Consider the following 20,532-nt stretch of genomic DNA (forward strand, 5'->3'; position numbering starts at 1 on the left):
GACTGAAATGGAAAATCGTAAAGTGAAAAGATGTTCGTTTCCAATAGGAAACCGCTGAACGGTCAAGACAGTTTTACCAACCAGCGAAAACTGGTCTTTTATACCAAGAACAATGCTTGGATTGACGTTTTTCCGTTTTTTTCTATTGGACTCCGAATGCACAAAAAAGGAGAACGGGGATATAAGAATCAGATTAATGAAAAAAAAAAACCTAATGCAATGCAGGGGAAACCAGTTGAGGTAGGTCTTTTTTTCGCCATAAGAGAATGGTACTATAGTAGTGGTTGATGAAAGTAAGAAAAAATATTTCTAGGTTTAATCATCTTAAGCTTTATGGTACCGGATAGGAACGCAGTTGTTTGCTTTTTGCGGTGGAGAAACTATTTTTCCTTTATGCATTCAACGTGAAGTGAAAATAAAGTAGCTCCTTCTGGTCTCTTCTGAAGAGAATTTATTTAATCTTTTGCAGTTTTTGCTTTCAATTCTATGCCACCATACATTTGTTGTGCTTTCTTTTTAATGTGGAAAAGTCGGTTGCTTTCGCTAATGGAAGCAATTAGGATATGAATGTTTTATTTCCATCCATCTTGTAGCAATGCTTTGGTTGGTAATTACAAGTGTTCTTGTACACCTTGTCTTTTGTGTTGTTTGTGGTTAGCTGGCGCGGGTCCTAATAAAGCTTACACACGCGGTAAGCGGTCTTCATTAACGTGACTCCTTCACGCGATTGCCATTTAATAGCTGTGACATTTGAGCCGCACGTGAAACAAATAAAGCACAACATGCAAGCCTAAATTGGCACACGAAAACAAAAGGACAGCAAAGGTCCTTTATATGGTCCAATTGAGAGTGCCTTGAAGCCATCACTTAGGGTAATAAATGAATAAAGCGTTGAAGGATTTGCAAAATTAAACACAAACGAAATATAACTGTTGACTGTTGACGACCATGTGATATTTAACCGCCATTCCACGCAAGGTTGCTACGGTAACCGCCTTTAATACGGTTTGCGTCCGAGACTTTGACGTCCGATGGAAATGTCATCCAGCGCATTGATCGTGCTGCACCCAGAAGATGGGTTTGCGGAAGATGCGGTAAGCAGTTTCTTCAGGCGTCCACGTGCAAAAGTGTCTTTAAGCTGATTTTTTCTTTCTTTTATCGTGTGTGTGTGTGTTGTCTGAAAAGGGCACGGAACGGGATGCATAAGCGACCGGTAAGAAACCTTCACCAACGTCATCTTACAGGTTCGTACCGTTGGGGTTTAAGCTTGTGCGGTTTTCTGGCATGGCGAAGGTCGTCCGGTTTTGATAGTTCCGACCGAGACCGAGAGATGAGGTTTTCCGATCCGCTACCATTATGTGGCCTAGCGAAAGCAAAACGGAATTCCACATGGACGGGAAACGCGCTCCGTGGACGGATGACTCTCGCCAAAACAGGGGTATCCCAAGCGGGATGATTACGGTTTGCTCCGGGAAGCACAACCACAATGGTTATTGTGGTTTTGCAGGTCGTGCCGGCGGTCACGGAAGTAAAGGTTGAAGATGCATGTTTGCACCTTACACTGTTGGTTGCAGGCAGTGCTGAGGGGGAACAGAAGGGAGATTCGTTTTGCTTACAAACAAGAGTCTATCTTGTTATGGCTCCGGTATCGATGTTCGTTCCGAAAGATGATTACATTCTTCGGTACGGTTTGGGGGCTCTTCGTAGGGTTTCGAATTCCGTTTGAATGGGATGGCATTTTCTCAATCACGGTCTATATTGCATGGCAACTGCTTTGGCACGAACAGTGCTCAATAGCAATCTCTTCAGCAAAGGTATATCTCCATGGACATCGTCCGAGACGTTGACGTTGTACGATGTGTACTCTATCGTGTATTTTTGGATCTGGAACTAAACCCATCGTCGATGAAAGATTCCCGCAATGGTAAGGTTTTCGTGTGTTTTTGTTGATTTTGAAAATTGAATGTTTGAATTCAAAATTAAACAATCGATGCATTCCCTCCAGAGGGTGGTATGTTTATAGCGAATGAATCAGTTCGCACACCAACTGATTACAATGTGTCCTCGGTGTTTCCATTTTAACAACGGCCATTTTAACACTAGTGCTACCCGACGAGTCATTTTTATTGCTTAATTTTTTACCAGTATATTTTTTGAGGTTAAATAATTCTAATGCAGTTAATGCATAACTTTAACAACTCTACTATTTACTACACACTCCAAAATATAAGAAAAATCCTGCTCTCTTTTTGTGTAATGTAATCAACAATAAAACACACTTGAATTGCGTGAGTAGTTCTAGTGTTAAATCGTCCATCCTTTCAGACAGGTCCGCTAATTCTAGCGCTTCCCTTTTCGGGTAGACACCAATTCGAATTCCAGCACACGTTATGTAGCGATTCTAGGCTAGCAGCTCCAATTCATCGTGAACGTGTGGTAAATAATGAGCCGTACCGAACGTTTGAGGAATGTTGTCAGGAATTTGCGTGTGACGTGTTGTTTGTCGATTGCAACATTTAGCATTCCGCTCGGTACGTTGCATTTCATCATGCTTTCGTTGGAAATTGGGCGGACCGAAGCGTACATTTTGAAACCCCCCCCGCCTTTTCACGATGGATACAAGCAGGATAAGTGATCGTTAATCATGTAGCATAATTGGTAGAATCTATTTGTTACCAAATGTCGATACGATACATGTGAAATTCGCTCTCATCCCAGTTGAACAATGCAAGGGCGAGCTTTTTCGGGTAATGTCACCCGTGATGGAATTTATTACGATTGTTTACCAAATTCTCCGAACCGGGGTACCCCATGAGGTAAGGGAATAGAGATTTACATCAAAAGCAAGGCTACAACCGGTACCACCGTTTTGCGTCCAACTTCTGTGTTCTGTTCCGGGGCATTTTATTCATGCGACGGCCAAAGTGTAATTAAAGCGATATTCATCTACAGCCGTACAAAAGTATACGCATAAAAGAAAGGACGATGACGAGGCTCGATGACAGGAGCAAATATTTATATCTTCCCTTCCTGTGGTGTGATTTTTCCTTTCTGCGTTTCCTCGGGTGTGTGTTAAGTTTTCCTATTTTTTTTTGTTGGTATCGTTTCATTCTCTCTCTATCTCTATCTCTCTCTCACTTCAACCAATCTGAGGTGGTTGAGATCCTTGTTAGAGCATTTTTTTGCCTGTCCATTCGCAAAAAAAGGTTTAACAATGGCAGGATTAACGATCACTGTAATTAACAGGAGCTCTGGCAAACAGGAGGTCATTGGAGGGCGACCGGTAGTCCTGATCCGTGCGATCCTGAAAGCAATCTGAAAGCCGAGAACATTGGTTTTGCTTGGTAGGTTGTGGTTGTCCCAGGCACTGGGGTTTGAAGCGAAAAGGGAAAACAACAATAACGATCCAATTTCAAGGGCTTTGCTGCAGGGGTGAGTTTGAGTGCGTACCGTGGTAAAAGGGGTTGCAAACTGACGATGACAGCATCGCCGTACGTCTAGGAAACTGGCTGTAGGTATTCGCTGTTTGAGTCAAAGCGCAGCTGTCAAATCAACAGGTCGCGGGTTGAGAGTGGCACCATAGGTAGAAGGATGAAGCATAATTTGGCCGCTGCGACACTTGAGAACGTTTCGATCATGGCGCAGTAAGAATAATGACAAAGTTTTTCTCCTAGAATACATAATCAATGACGGTCGGTATTTCAGCTTCGGTGGAAAGAACTTTTCCCCTGGGATGCTGAAAACATGAAGACATCAGGGAAGAAGACAGCACTCAGTCTGGGTGACAGAATCGTTAGGAAAGCGAATTTTTACGCAAAAGAGTTATCGCACACCAAACTCTAAACCTAATATCCCATCAACGATTGTACCTCGGTACTCGGTACACCTTAAAGTCATCAAAGCTTTTCGAAAAAAAAACAAAGATGGATGAAGTAAAGGTCGACCCTCTAGACGGGCACTCTGATTCGAGTGGAAAGTGAAGCGCGCGACATCATTCGAACAATTAATCAACATGGGCCCTGTGCCTGAACAAATAAGCGACCTCTTGATGGAGTGTGGCCAAAACCAACCGTCTAATGGGTGAAGGGCTTTTTCTCATTTGGTGGGCTCAGCTTTCCTGGTGAATGTTTTGTTTTAGCCCGCTGAAGGAAATTATGATGAAAACCCCATTAACGGTGTAAAGGTGTAGTACCGTGAGCGGAAAATCTAGGTGGATTGGTTTGCTTTGTCCTATGGTCCGTACCGTACCGCTGCGTACCGGGATGTATTATTCAGTGTGACGAATTTTGGACGGCCAATTTCGGCTTGATGCTATGTAAATACTTGTTCGTGCAGCGTTTCTCTAAATGGCAGCAACCTTGTGCAAATGATGATAACGATAAGGTGTTTGCTTTTTTCTATTTGCAGTCATGTTGAACATTTCATGGTAAATATCGTTGTGGTTAGAATTGGGGCGAAGTAGCACATTTTATGAATTACCCTGAAATATTTGCAGAACATTTTATATAATAGAAGCTTCTAATTGTATAGAATACAGTTCAGGATTAATTAAATTGTGAGGTTATCAACTCAAAACTTTTTTAAAATATTCTGCCAAATTTCAATTTTTGCTTTCTTGGAAATGATTATTTAATTTATCATATTATAGAGAAATTACCTTATTTTTTATCTCATTCTCTCGGTCATTAGTTTTTAGCTCTTAACAGTAATACTTCAATCGATCATTAGCGTGATAATAAAAAAAAAATCATTGAAAAGCCCAAATCCAATAACCGCTCTCATAACCATTCGACAAAATCAATCCAATCTTCATTATTTGGTCTTATTTGAGAAATTCATAAATGGTGCAAAATATGCAAATTCGCCAATACATTTGTTTCAAATTATGCTCAAACCGCACGAAGGTCACAATTCCATTCCATTTCACTCGTTTCAATCGAACCACTAAATCACCAGAGACACCTCATCACCAAACCCAAGTACCATCCAAGTACCGATGGTGGGGATCATGAGGCGAACCCCAAAAAAAAAACTCTCCGCAACTGAATGGCCTCATCAATTCTGAAAGCAGCGTTTTGCAATTTCATTCATTCTTCACTGCTCATCGAATTAATGTGAGTCTTGGGGAGTTTCTCGTGATATTTTTTGCCCTCACTATTTGGGTCAAACGGTGCAAATCACCTTTCCGTTCACGATTCGATGTTGCTGCCGGTGCCGCTGATCGATCAAAAATCTTTGATAGAATGTCAAAGTTTTTGGAGCACTTTTACGGTGGCGTTAACTTTCGTCCATCTTCGACACGCGGTGCTGTCAATCAAAGAGATACCGAAGGGAAAATGCGTCAACCTCTGCCCGGCTTCGAGGGGAAGGTGTGTGGTTTTGTAATTGTGAATGGAGCGCGGGATGATTCGAAAGTTCAACGGTTTTTTGGGTGTGCGAGGAAGTCCTGATGATGACTTGGTTTTGGGACCATTTTTATTTCCATCCAATCGAACTCTGCTATACCATTGGCTCCGATCCCGCGCGTCTCTATTTCATGCCGATATCGTTGGATAATCTTTTGACAGTTGATCATTAACACTGGGCGCCTCGAGTACGAGACGTGAAGGGTGGACGCTCTCACGAACCGTTTGTTGGATGTATTATTCGTTTTCCCCGCGAGACCTATCAATTAATCTCGCGTCTCGTTGGTAAAAGAAGACCACATTAATTTAAGATTTGGAAAACTATAGTCGAGGTCCAACAATCCAATTACGAATACTTAGTGGGATATTGGTCTACGATTTTATTTAATAACTCTAAAATTACATTAAATTCCAATATAAATAATACAAAAAAACAATTTGAATGTATTAAACCATCATGACAATTGTGAACTGATAAGACCAAAAAATGATACATACGACGACCCGTTTATCGCATCTGGTAAAAGATATGCTTTGATCGGCCGCCGCTGGTCATGCTGGTTCTGTTTGCAACCCTTGCCTGTTTGCTGACTTTATGCTCACAGAAAAGCATAACAGCGTGTGACTGTGTACGTGTACATACCAAGAGCCGGCATTTATTTGCCCGAAGCTTGGCGGTTCACCGTTCGGCTTCGTGTTTCGTGCTTTTAGCTCTCTCTTCTTTGGTTTTGTATTTGACTCTCTGGTCATTTTCATTCCGTTCATCCAATGTTGGGGGTTGAATTCATTTCTCGTTTTGATACATGATTTTACTACTTGTTTCAATTACTTCCTCACTTTTCTTTGTATCAATAAGTTTACTGTTCAAGTTACTTTTTAAACTAATGTTCTCATAAATTGTTTAATAAGAAATGATGTGTACATAATATTCTAACAAAGCCTTTTCATTACTTTGTTTCCGCTTGTCACAAATAAGAACTTAGAAAAGAAAATAGGAAAACTAATTTATAAGTAAGAGATAATATATTTTGTAAACTAAAACAATTTGATAAAATAAAGAAAGAAGGTTATGGATTCATTAAAAAAAAACAAAAACAAATTAAATCAAGTGTAATAAAAAAATAAGTAATTTAATGATTTAAGTAACAGTTGAAATAGTCAATAAACATACGAAAAGGAATGGAAATACTAAAAAAATATAACAATTTAGAATAATAATCAACTACTGTCAAAGCAACTGCTCATAAGCGATTGGACCGATCCGAAAGTCTTTCGCCAGCACACTGAAATGGGCTCAGTCTGAACGCTTGCCATGCGTTCATGCTTCGTAAATGCAACCCTACACGAACCAATTTGCCATTGCGCGTGCCTTGGCCCAAGAAACTGCGTTCATTCTCCCTGGTGGGGTTGGACATTTCGTTCGGGGCGAGCCTTCGCCAGTGCATGAAAAAATGCGTTCAGTCTCTGAAATACAACCGTAAGGGTAGGTTGCCGTCAGTCGGCTCGTGGAAAAGCGAACAACGCGCGCTCTGTGTGTGTTTTTAGCCGCATTCGCCCCGTTTCGAACGGTGTGGCATTTGTTTTGACGGGTCGCAGAACTCGTGCTGCCCTGCTGTTCAGTGTTACGAATGTTTGTCTCGTGTCTGTAGTGATTTGTGCAAACGTCGTAAAACGGCAGAAATTTTGTGCTGGTAAACGCATATTGGATGAAATTGGGCGATTCAGTGTCAAGAAAATATAGGATAAGAGTATTAAGCAAAAGATTGAATGACAAATAAAAATTTAATTTTCAACCAAGGCGAGCGCTTTTTTTTGTTGGTAAAGTGTGAAATGCGAAACAAAAACACAATTCCTAGGTAATAAAAAAAGCCTTTCTGCTTTACCTTACAAGCATATACAGAGAGCAAAACGATCGTAAAAAAACAGGGGAACTCTATGTTGGTGCGTTTCGAATGTTGCTTTCGCGCTCGGGGTGGAGATCGCCCCGATCGGAGAAGGTAGCTGTTGGTTGTAAAAGCCGGTTCCCTGAAGAAGCTCACCTTGGTGAAGATCTCCTCCTTGCCCGGTTACCAAAAGGTAGACGCAAGGCGCTTCCGTAAGTGTGTGTTTTGGATGTTCGTTTTGCCGCTGCCACCCAAATCCCTGTGCGTGTGTGTGTGTATGTGTGGTTGTGAGAGTTGCACTCAATCCAAACCCCAAAAAAGGTGTTGCGTGAACTTGCAAACGTAAAATCCGGGATAAAACATCATAATCAACCTTTTGCAGGGTGTTTGTTTGCTGATAACAACGTTCTGTATTAGCTTTTGCGCAGAAAAAAATGCGTCACTCTTTATCGGTATGCACACCGGTGGTGGGGCATAATGCTGATTTCGAACCGGAAACCGGATTCTTTGCTGTAGGTTTGAAAGGGGGTAACCGCGAGACAGTTCCAGTAGGAAAAACCGGTTTTTCTCGATGAAACTTGACTGCTAATTTCCCCAAGCAGTACGAGCGGAATGATCGCGAGCTTGTCGTATTGGAAGTTGATAAAGTATTAACTAGCAGAAAATCGGTTTGCCTGTCGCGATACATCTTAGAGTTTGCCTTAATTCGCCCCCGGTTGGTAGAGAAAGGAAAACACGCGAATCCATTGCTTAACGGTTTGCAGAAAGTGCATATTGGTGTATATGTGTTTTATTTGTTTGCAGTTTATTTCCAGTGTTTTGAGTGATTGTGGTTTTATCGGTCGAGTGTTGCTGCTGTGCAGGACGTTGTCTTAAATAGTCCTGATAGTGTTTTTGTGTGTGTGCATGCGTGCTGTGCTGTATTGTGATGATGATAATTCTTGTGTTTGGTAGTGAATGATTAAAACGAAGTAATAAAAGTTGCAGAAAGAGAAGAAAAGGATCCAGTTCAGCCGAAAACGGAGAAGAAGCTTTTAAAGGTGGAAAACTGCATCCGTGAGTCAAACTCGCCCGATTGTGAAAGCAATTTTTGCTTGTCATCGACCATCCACCGTCTGGAAGGGAGCCAATTTCCTATCCAGCCCAATCCGTTAGACTTCCCTGACCGGCAAACGAAACATTCGCGTCGAGACAGCAACTTCCAAGGGCATTATTAGCAACGGTGCGGCAAAGTGAAAAGGTAAGCAAGCTTGAACGTGTCCTGCAACTCACGAGGAGGTTAAGATGGGGACTCACTAAGCGAGAAAAAGCAGGAAAAAAAGGAGCAATTATCGCATTACAATTTTAATTAACTATCCCCCAGTAATGGTGGATAATGGTGGACGCGTCGGGTAGCTGTACGCTTGGGGATTGGTTAACTGTTTCTTTCCTTGTAGTTGGATCCTTTTGCTTCTATTTTTACAAACGCTTGGAAGGTGGTAAGGATGCACTTCCAGAGACGTAACACGTATAGTAGACAGGAAATTAGCTCATGTAATCGGTGCACACATAAACCGGCATGAAGGTTCCCCATCGTTCGTGTATGTTTTGAAGCTCTTTTACGGAAGCATATCCTTCGACCGAATGCAGCTACGAAGCGGCCATGATAATAGAAACGAATGAAACGAAACAAACAAAAACATATCCATCACAAAGTGGATACTTTTTTCAGATAAAACAAACCCTATAGGCAATAGCAGACTTATTTGAAAGCGGAATGAAAGCATGAAAACGCATCACGTAAACGTGGGGAAAATCCGATTCGGAGAGAATCAACAAGTGGTTCCCGAGCCTTGCCACTTTTCCTCCGTCACTATTTTCAGCCTAAGGGCACAACCCGTCTAGTAAAATGGGGTTGATAGAAAAAAAACTTTGGTTTTTCTTCCACGGATTTTGCATGCGATGTTGAAAGATTCGTTGAGCAAAAAAATAAAACTCTGTCCATTTTTCCTTTCGGTGAATCATTTTGAGGAAAAAATATTAAAAACCTAAGAAATACCAAAAATAATGAAAATAAATTTAATGTCAAAGTATGTTTGAAATATTTTATTTGATATATTTTTTGTTAGAAAATATTGTCAAGCTTTGAAAGACTGGAGAGTCTGTTTTTTTTCTCTTTGAAAAAAAATGACAGAATGTATCTTTTATTTAACTGTCATTTGCATACGTATAAATTACATTTGTTTGCTGAAAGCTTACAATGTGCAGTAGTAAAAAAAATGCCAAAAGGGACAGCTTATTAACTGACTACACTTTGTACATTACTTTCTGTTACCTTTGATATGTGAATGGTTTATACATTGTTTTTTTTTTCGCCAAAAATCCTCTCGTGACGTTTGTTATATTTTTGAAAATGTTTTCCTTCTTTCGTTGCTTTGCTTGCAAAATAAATTGTTTTATATATTTTTTTGCTTTCTTTTGATTTGTTTGTTCGCACATGCAGACATTATTGATTTCTCTTATTTTCTTTGGATCATATTCACGAGCGATGATGCCTTCCGGTGATGGTGGCGTTTGGCCCTTCGATTTGCGTTGGTCATCCAGGTTTTTTGTTGTTGTTGCTTTCATTCTCCCTGTTTCGCTCTTTGGCAATTTCTGAATGTGGCAAGACCTCCGTTTACCTCCATTTTTTCGTTGCTGCTTTACTGTTGTTCTGCTGTTGCTTTCCCGCTCCGTTTCGACCTGCATCGAACGGCAAATTATGCTCGAACGAACGACTTCCACCCAGAGCCAAGTGGCCACTCTACATGCAAAAGCGTCCGAAACGAAATTTTTGGTGGGCGCAACACGGTGATGGGTTTGTATTTTTGTGGATGTTTTTTTTTCGGGGGAAGGCGTCAGATCGTTGAACCTTGTGAGCTTGTGTTTACCGCGTACAGCGCACATACAAGCATAATTGCGGTCTGGTGTTTTATTATTGTTGCTACGCTTTGTTCGGTTTCGTGGCCTATCCGGTCGCCCAGTTCAATGCCGGTGCACGATAGTTTTGGGGCGGAAGTCGAGAAGACGCTCTTAGCTGCTGGTCGATAATTTAGCACCGAAATTGTGGTGGTGTAGGTTCTTCGCTTTTAAAACCTGTACACGATGACGAAAGCAGACGACAGAGGTTTGGATAAAAAACATTTTTTACCTTCCGGTCACCAGTGCTTAGGGCCGAAAGCGTTAATCAAATGCAGACGAGTGTATTGTACCTTGCTATATTGCATGCAGACATCACCAGCGAGAATAATTCTAGAGCAACTGGATATAAATGGCTTCCAAAAGATGTGTCTTACAAGATTACAAATACAGGTTCCGAAAGGTGTCAATAATCTTCCAATATGCATTGTAACGATCGTATCATGCCAAGGACAGGTTTTGAAGAAGGTTTCTTTGAACTAAACATAATTGTGCTGATAAGGTGACGAACTCGTGTACGATCAATGCTTTTTCTTCAAAAGTTCAAAGTACGGTCCAGAAGAAGCTACACAATCATTTATTTAATAATGGAGCATAAAATGCAGACGATAAAATGTCTCACTAAACTCAAATTGCTTACCACGAACGCTTGTCCTAGCAAAAGGTTCTGGCAATAGCAAAGTTCTGGGAATATGCTACGAACTAGAGCTACATACCAAACGCTTCGAACTGGAACTCGCTCAGCTGTCCAGCAATAGATCAAACTTTTCCATCTCATCGTCCCGGTCGTTTAGTTTCAAAAGTTTCGACATTTGACTTTTGCGACTGAAGAGTGCTTCGGCGATGTGATGCAGCCGCTACTAAAGCGACCGAGAAAGGTCAGTCTGTCAAACAGATAAGACAAGCGTACGTTGGACGTGAACTGCACTTTTGTCTAAAATCGACCCAAACCAATAGTACAAGGGAAGTTGAGCACCTTTTTTATCTCCTCCCTTTTTCCTAGGAGGAAGTAATTCTATCAGATTTGTTGTCATATTGAATATTGCATTTCTTTCCAACATGGCCGAGCGTTGTTCAAGCTCGTACTCCGCAGCTACTCTTCCGGCCGAAGTGTCGGAAGTTTTCAATCAACTTTGTGAACTTTATCCCATCCGTCCGGAGCGTGGCTACGACGTAGACCATTGGCACATCGCCCAAAATGGAAAAAAGGGAGCTTTAAATATTTAGCCATAGTCAGGCTCTTCTCGTTCGCAATGGCAGCAGGGTTGAAATTGTTGAAGCAAATGGCATGGTAGCAGGTTTGTGTGAATAAAAGTCGATTCGAAGGAAAAGTACACTCCAATTAAGACATCTTAAGTGAGCGCAATAAATGTTACCCGAGAATGAAGCCTTGAGACGTTTGTAGGAGCGCCATAAGTAACGTTCATGACTGGCAGACTGGAATCTTGAGCCAGCATAGTTCACGAACTTCAGAACAAGAAAGTTTAACAAAAAAAAAAGGAGAAAACTGAACGAACGCTACTTTTGCCGCCTGCCCGGTTCGAGTAGTGGCAGATCTGTTGTTGAATATTTCATTGTACCTCGCTGGGAAATGGATTTTTCACTTGCTCGTCGAATCGAAGTTCCAACGGTGCCGGGACTATTCCGGGAACAGTGCGCCGTGGAAAACGATCCCGAAAGCGGACGGTGTAAGGTGCACAGTAAAATGGACCCGCAATAGTGTGTATAGTGTCGTGAAAGGAAAGTGCCCATCCGTCGGTATACCATTCCTTTACCATCGAGCATCGTTTGCCGATTGTATTTTGTGCCTGAATCATCACCTTCCACGTGATGGACGCTGTTGTGCATTTTATGTCTCATGAAGAGTCGAAACACAACCCTGCCGGAAGTTGACTTTGTAGCGAAACGTTTTGTGTAACAAGGGAGGAAGTTTTCAAAAAATAAATCCACTTCTCGATGCTGGCAAATACTGGAGAGTGAGAGTTCGCAGAAAAGAATTGCAAAATTGCATTTTCTAAGGTCCCTTGGTGAGCGCGTCCCGTCCGTCATTTTTGCTGGGAGGCACGTGTCGTGAAGTACTTGAGTTGCTGTTCCTTTTTTTTTGTTGCCTAGTGGTCTATTTTGGCGTGTTCCCTAAGCTGCGGAAAGTTAATTTCCCCATCAAATTGAGAAGATTGCAAAGGGGATGCCCAAAGCACGATGAGAGCTGTAAAGTTTTAGCCTTCGTTAAGCTTACAGCATACGAATTTCGCTACTCGCCGTGGGGAGTTTCCGAGAATTTGCCTCATCGGTGATCATGATCGTTCGGTAATGAGGATGATGACGATTTCCAACGGGAAAGTAGAAATTTCCCAAAACACGCACACACACACACACAGTAACCACCCAAGAAGGGGTAGAACCGTGTTCAATGTACTTTTCACCGAGGGTGCGTTTAAGTTCTCCACCCGGGGTTAATTACTTCTGCAGTTTTGCTGAACTACGAAGTTGCTTGGCTCGCGTTTAATTTGGTGTGATGTTGCAAACGAGTCGCTCGTTGATGAGTATTTTTCTTACACCACGCGCGCTAAGAACGTTGGTTGAGGATTGTTAGCGTTGGTGTCGCAAACGCGACGACGGGAATTGAGATAATTTCTCTTGACGTGTCACCGTAACACAACATTTACCCTTTTTCGCGGTATGCTTAAGCAGGGTTGAAACAAACCAAACGATCGGCTATTTCGGTGTTGCGTTTATTCTTGTTTCAGATTTAACGATGGTTTTGAAACCATTCGAGCACCGGCGAACGAATCAAACCAAATGGGGCCATGTCTTGGTGTTTTGAGGTTGCAGAGCAGATTGGGGCACGATTCGCCAACTTGTGACGAACGGTCGTTCTGTTGGAAGTTTTTGAGGAGTTAAAAGATCGTGAGTTCTTTCTGTGTGTTCTTGTGTGCTCTTTTGCAGAATAATTAATGGCTAATGCTGCACAACGAAGTTGATAAGTATTTAGAAGTTAGAAAAAGGAGAATTTTACCATTTATGCAGTTGCTTAAAACATAGTTGATAGATACTTTCATGTTAAAATTTTAAAAGACAATACATCAATTTATCAGTTTGGTGTACTTTCAACGGAACTCTGACACGTACATTGATCACGACGCCGTAACTCAGTTCTTTCCATTGTAATCGTCATTCTTAAGTGTTTGTCCTAAGAATTTTGCTTAATTAAAACTGTCGTCATCGTCTGAAACGAATGAACCGTCTGCGAGCAAACTCATTTCCATTCATCACGATTGAAGGAAGAAAAAGCCAAGAACATTTCGTGGTGAAGAGGCATCCCTTTTGCTGTGCATGAATAGAGATTTGAAGTATTTGGAGCATCTTTGGGGGGTAATCGAACGATGCACTCGAGAGGATGCATTTGGTAGGAAATGTTTCGCAATCGTCTTGAGTTAGATTTTTCACCCTAATGAAGTTGACCTACCCCACCAATTATAATTGTTCCATGCTGCTCGGCATGTGAGGCCCCTGTTAAAACATGCAACTGATTGCTGGCTTTGCTCAGGGGCGTTCGTTTATGAGAGGATATGTTATTAAGTCGATCGGGAAAAAAAGAAACAGCTGGTAGAGCATATTTATTAAAACCGTTCGTACGTAATTAATCGATCGGTTGAGCAAAGTGCGTACCTAATCTCCGGTAGCCACTCCAGTTCCAGCTTGTCGAAGATTTTATTTGTTGCCGTCTGCTGAAACATCGATGGCACTGTCTCGCTTCATCTTCAACGGCCGCAGGCAAACAGAAGCATCCGGAGGAAAGCGTTTGCCTTTTCGTTCCGTTTGTTCAATCAATCATGACTACGAGCCCTGACAGCCGGTCATTGTTTGACAAGCGGATTCGTAGTTTCGAGTGTTAGTATACGGTCGGTTGTCAGTTAGTGGATTGATTTCAACAGCTTTCTAGTGTAAATGAGTGCAATTCTCCGTTTGGTGGTTTTATGAATTTAAGAAGGTTTTGTTTTTACTTCCTACGGGAGTTATCGGTAAGGTCATGAAATCCGGCCTGTCTGTGCTACCATCTGAAAGTTTTTCCGGACTTAGAAAACTGAATATGTTTTTTCACAGTCACGGTACACCATTTCCCTGACGGTGCAGGAAATGTATCGATTGTCTTTTTTTTTATTCGTGTACGTCTGTTCCCTAATGAAAGAAAAATATGGTCGGCCGGTCACATTCATCTCCATCAAGGCGTAGAGCGTGTCCATCGTAGCGGTCAGAGTTTTTCCGGGACTTTATCGTTTGTTACGGTTTTTATTTTTGGAATTTACTTTCATACAGTTTCAAGGGGACTTTTTACAATTTGACAATGACACTTTGAACGTTATCGTTTTTTAGCTTTTAGTTCTTGAAGCTAAATATTTATATTTATATTATATTTTATATTATAATTTATTATAATATTTATTTTTTATTTTTGACATACAAATTTCTATAAAAGTATTGTAGCTAAGATCTAAAATATGACATTTTTTGTGATTGCTGTAAAATCAAACTGTTCTTCATACATGTCCTAGAGTTCTAAATTAAAATGGTCGTTCTATACTGCACATTACAGAAGCTTGATAAAGCCCTGTCTAAGTACCGAATCAAAAAAAAACATACAGCCGTTGTTCATGTTACACACGGAACGAAGGTAGTGGCATTAGTGGCGTGGCGCGAAGGGACCGAATCCCACAGGACAATGATGACCTGCTGACAGGACGTGGAACAACAGTGTTTGTCATGTTCTCATCGCTTCATGGTTGTAATGTCTGGTGAGTCCCGACACGTGGTTAGCGTGGTTGACCCCACTGGTGGTTGTCGCCGTTGGGACGCTGTTGCTTGGACCACTTTCCATCGATCGCAGCAGAACTCTTCCGGTTGGCCTACAATGTTTAGGAGGTGGGGTAGTTTTGTCGTTGCTCCTAGTGCATTTCACCGAAAGGTTTGTACATGACGTTGTTTGATAGGATGCTTATGTGTTGTTAAAGGGATTCTCAATGCATGCAAAATCATTGTTCATGCGAAAGATTGATTTAGATGGAAAAATGGAAAGCATCAGGCTTCAACATATAAACAAACCATGCTTGTGAGTAACACAGAAAACAAACCCTAAAATCGTTAAAAAAACAGAAAATATTTATCTACTTTTGAAATGTAAACAACACCTACCCCTAAAACAATCGATCATAAATTATTGATATCTCAAAATACACGCTTTCACTTCGGTTAGAAATTTTTAACAGATTGCATACTAATGGCCCAATAATGCCATCCCAGCAATTCATTAACGGATGCCGGAACCTTATGCAACGTTTGTTTAAATTGAAACTCCACTTTCGTTACGGAGAAACAAAGCAACACACTCATATGACTCTCCGACCATCTTTTATTGGGAGTTGGAATGCGTTCGAAGATTAATCTTCGTATCGGTGGCATCGTTGTGTGTAGTGGACACTCCATTAGCGCCGATCATATCAACAACACTTCACATCGTGCTGGCTTCCTTGTCCTTCACCATTCAACCCGGGAATGATAGGGGAAAACGGAACGCTACAAAATATCAATCGTTTCCCCCTTTTAGATGGGACGTGTGAGATCGAAAGTTTCTTTCGCGAGATCGTTCGTTCCAGTAGAAGACACCCTACCAGTGTTTCTATGTAGTGGTGTGGCACGATCATTTTCGTTGCACTTTACCGTTGAAAGAGAAATTCGATGCAATTGAATTGAAACGTTTTTGGGAAGTATCTATACGGAGGGAAGAAAGTGATATCGAGCGTAAAAACAATACGATCGACAAGAGAAGCCAAACATGAAGTTTGCCCGGTTTGTTGTGAAACGCACTCGCTCGAATCGTCACAACATAGGGTTGGTTTTTTTTCTGTATTGGTTCGATCGACACCAATGTACCACCCCCAAAAACCTGGTGCGATCGCAAACCGGATGGAAGCAACGAGAGTTGCCACGGAATCAGTCGTGATCGCGAGACTCGCTCGTGATTGCTCTGGAAGTCATGGGAAACTGTACGAGCCACCCTGTCAATCAGTTTCATTCCCTTAACGTAACACTCCAGGTTACGCAGGGAATGCAGGGTGACAGTGTCGCGTACCATTTCCACGTTAAAGCTATGCTCAGCGAAGCGCAACATACAAGTGAAAGAACTAACACCTGAGCACGGGTCCGTTTGAAATGTGAAAGAAAACTAAATGGGGGAAAAAAGCGAAATGCAGTGGCGATCGGGTGAAAAAAAGAGAGGAATGTTTGCTCGTAACAGCCACCATTGGGGTATGAAACTTAAACTCGAGAACTCATTCATTTTGAAGTTCTTTTTACTCTTAGGGACACGTGTTCTTTCACATCAAAACTCGATTGTGTCGGTAGGTAGTTTGTTTCGTTCTTGACGAAGAGTGCGTTTATAGTGGTTTGTTCACGTGGCCACTCTACGTTCATTACTCTCTTTTGCCGGCACGGAACGGCTCGGTGATGATGTTGTTCTCCCTAAACCCCGCTATGATATATTGGCAATTTATCTTCACTTTTATGCGTTCCGTACCGGTTCATAAACTTCGCGCACCGGTAAAGGGAGACACGGGTGTACGGCAAAATCGGGGAACAAAAAACCCAACTGGTGCCAAATTCGTGGGTGAGGTAGATTTTCTTTACAACCATTGAAACAATCCCCGCATACCAGTTAGGATGAAAATGTACGCTTTTAAGGAGCTGCCAATTTTTTGGGCATGAAATATGGCCGATTAGAAGCCGTGTCGAACAGGGTGCGCGCTCATTCATATTGGAGCGCTTGTTCGACCGTACTGCCCAGGTCTGTTTTTAACCAAGCGTATGCATGTGCGTCTTTATTAGCAACAGCTGCCGCCCTTGCTGTATTGTGACCGCACAATGAATCAACACGACAAGCGTAGGAAAGTTCCCTTACCGGATGTACTGAAAACCCGTTGGTGGCTGGTGTAGGTGTGAGATGCTGACAAGCATTTATGTGTTGGAACATGCGTGACGGGATAAAAATGTATTCCCTGCTGATCAATTAAGCGTGTGACATTAGTGACAAATCGGACGCATGACGCTTAGCTTTCAACAGCTGCGATACATTAATAATTTTCATAAATGAATCAAAAAATACAACCCCCCAAAAACCACCAACATTGAGTCTGTATTTGTTTCGAACTTGGGTTTGTGTCGATGAAATGTTGTCTGACGAAGATGTCGGCACGAACACACTCCCAAGCGTCGAGCATTTGCCGCTTTCGCACCGATCTGGTGAGCAAATTTGGAGGCAATTTGAGCTCATCTTGCTGTGAGTCTTAGTAATTACCACCTTCAAGGTCCTCGCACACAAGGTGGAAAAGGCCAAAAGGCCCCGCTTCCCCTAAGACAACATTGAACCACATTTCACTTTTGGCGTTTGGGGTTTGGAGAGGGAATAAGCATGAAATGAGCTTTGTCGGATGCTGCCGCTGTATTGTGCAACGAATGTAACCGATCGAACACTGATGTGCAGTCAAACACGGCGGGTTATAATTACGATTTGTCGGTTTCAACCACTTTTACTTGCAGAAGGTGATATTCTGCGCTCTCTTTAGCTGAACCACTGCTCATCGCTGACTCACCTCCTGGGAAACGGAATTGTTAAACGATCCCAGCAGGTTATGTAGGTACGTGGTGGCAATTGTCTGCGCCGGTAAAACGAAGATCTCCGGGATTGGTGTGGTTTGTTGGGTGAACGAAAAATAGCTACATCATGCAGAGTTCGAGAGGTCTTTAGGAAGGAAAATACAGCAAGTGATCTTCGTATTTTTTTTCCAACGGTATAGTTTTAAGCAGACTAGTTACTCTGGAATAGGTTACTCTGGATAGAAGCACGTCTGACCTTTTCAGAGGCGGTACCGGGTCGGCGAGCTCATCCAGGCTCAGAAAGACTACACGCAGACCAGACGCAATGTCCTGTTATTAAGTACCGTAAATGGTTACTAATAAAGACCTAACGTGTAGTCCAATTAGGCACACGTATGCAACGTTTTGACAGTTATTGAAGATGCATCCAGCACTGACCGGGTGTTCCGAACAAAACAAAGCTTCCCCAGGAAAGCACCTCAAAATTAGCCACCATTATCTGTGTGCGCTGACGTTGCATCTTTTCAATGCCAGTTGCGTGGCGTTCGCAAATGTCCGCTTTCCTTCATTATTTTATTATGTTTGCCGTTTGCTTATTGTGCTACACATGCTGGTAGCATGATTTGGTCGATTAATAGCTCGTATTTTTGTGGTGTCTTTTTGTTTCGCGGAAGTTTCCCCCTTCCTCCCGATTGCCAGCTCACGGTGACTTGCCGCACAGCAGTTATCGTGGTGTAGCGTGAAGAGCTGTCAGTTGGCAGACACTGGCGCTTTGCTGACTGGGACATTCCCGAGGGCCGTCGGAACGAATTATTTATTTTGATGCTAATGACCGTACGGGTAATGTTTATTGTTGATCGACGAAAACTAATTGCACTGGAGACGGGGGTTTTCGGCTTGCGCACGCTTGCGACGATGCATGAATGAAGGTTTCCGCTGCCACTGTGTTTGTCTAAGGAACGCATCTTTTTTTTTTGGGTGTATGAAATTGCCGTCATTGAACTCGAGGAGGCAACATAAAAGTACAACCAAGACAAACACGATGAACGTACACGCTGAAGGTAAACCGATTCTTTCCACGGCATTTTGAGTTAAACCAATTTTTCTCGTTGGAGGTTATGTGCACGCCGTGTATACCAAAAAAGGCTGTTGCACGAGACTGACTTTTTTTTGGGTTTGACGGAGAAAGGGGTAGATGCTTTCTATTTGAAAGTAGTTTTCAGGAGCGTGCGTGGTTGTCAGGTTGGGTTGTCAGAATAGTGGTCAAAGGCTTGGTTCAAGCCTTTCACGGTTTACACCTTGTTGAGATGTACTCTGGGCGACTAACGAAGACGCTCTGCACGTTAACAACAGGTCCATCAAAGGCTAGCCGATTGAGCCTATTATGAAAGGTATTGCAATCGGTGTTACATGATGCTTTACAGGGGAGGGTGTTGTTGATTGAAATCTGAGAAGACAATGGCCCCGAAAATCTAAAAAAAAAACACAAAAATCCCTCTCCAGTTCCCTTGTGCTGTCAACAATGCACCATTTCACGATACTGTAAGCTGATATTCACAGGCTTTCCTGGTTAAGCAACTGGTCATTGATGAGTTTTTTTGTTGTTTTGGAACAAAGTTTTCTGCTACTCTAAACCGATCGCTTGATTTATTAGCAAAATTTGTGCCAATTATCGTACGCCAAGTTTGGGGCGTACGCTAAGGTGGCAAAAACTTGTATGTGGAGAATGTCCCAGTATTCGTTCAGTTATAGGAAAGGAGTTGTGCGCGTAGTTGGACAACCCGAAAAAACCTGTCCCAGCGAAAGGAACGTCGTGTGACGTAGAGTCAAATCTATAGAAATGAAATGCAACTCCTTGGTGTTTGGTGGACGAGTGAGCGAGATGTGATAAATATAGCAAGAACTTGCCAAGTCAGACACGAGGCGAAACGTAACTACGGCACATGGTGTTGGATATACCGGCCTGGCACGATATAAGCTTACTGGACGACGACGACGACGTGGACGACGACTGTCTGTCAAAAAATCCATTTTAGAAAGGAAATTACTCTCGTTACCAGAAAACTAGATCTTTGCTCAAAACGCGCACTGTTTGGGATTGATCCCGCGCGTCCGTCCACCGTTCAAAATCATTTTAGATCACTTCTCTTTCCCTTTCGGTAGATTCGTGGTATGGTTTCTCGGTGCGTTGGAATTTGTACTGACTTTTTCGCAGACACTGCAAAGACAGCTGGAGACGGGACCCGTACGAGAAACGGTGTTTTGAGTTCCGATCTCGTAGAAGTGTTGAAGAGCTGTTGAATGGACCAACGTCACAGAAGAAGCGAACAAGTAGAAAGAGCCGATCTGTTAAGGAGGAACGGTATTAATGAAATAAAGTAAAAAAGCTCACCATCTCACTGCACCGGAACGTGCCCAGTGCCTGTGCTCTGTAAATTTTCGAGGTTAATAGCGTGTAAAACAAATTAACTCTTTCTGGCTTCGCCCGGTTGATTGCGAGCAGCACGAGAAATGTCCGTGACGGGAGGGGGCCGCTGACTGGGGTCGATGATCAAATTCGCTTCCCATTCGAGCCCAACGCGAAGGCGTTTCGATTTCCGTCCGCAGCTTAGGTGGAAAAAGTGTAATAATGCCCCATTAACGCACCGTGCGGCCTCGGT

At 42.4% G+C, this 20,532-nt stretch overlaps 1 protein-coding gene across 3 annotated transcripts in view; it reads left to right on the top strand.

The window, feature by feature from the left end:
- Positions 1-6,854: 6,854 nt before the first annotated feature.
- LOC125765430 (uncharacterized) overlaps positions 6,855-20,532 on the top strand; it is a 124,849-nt gene continuing 111,171 nt past the window's right edge. The window contains exons 1-2 of one of the 3 annotated variants that reach the window (XM_049430589.1): positions 6,855-7,096; positions 8,093-8,528. The gene's annotated coding sequence lies outside the window, so the exon portion shown is untranslated. Of the gene's footprint in view, positions 8,529-20,532 lie in introns of all 3 variants that reach the window. The other 2 variants (XM_049430592.1, XM_049430590.1) reach the window with 2 other exon arrangements.

The sequence above is a fragment of the Anopheles funestus genome, chromosome 2RL (assembly GCF_943734845.2).
Source record: "Anopheles funestus chromosome 2RL, idAnoFuneDA-416_04, whole genome shotgun sequence".
In the NCBI taxonomy this organism is placed as follows: domain Eukaryota; kingdom Metazoa; phylum Arthropoda; class Insecta; order Diptera; family Culicidae; genus Anopheles; species Anopheles funestus.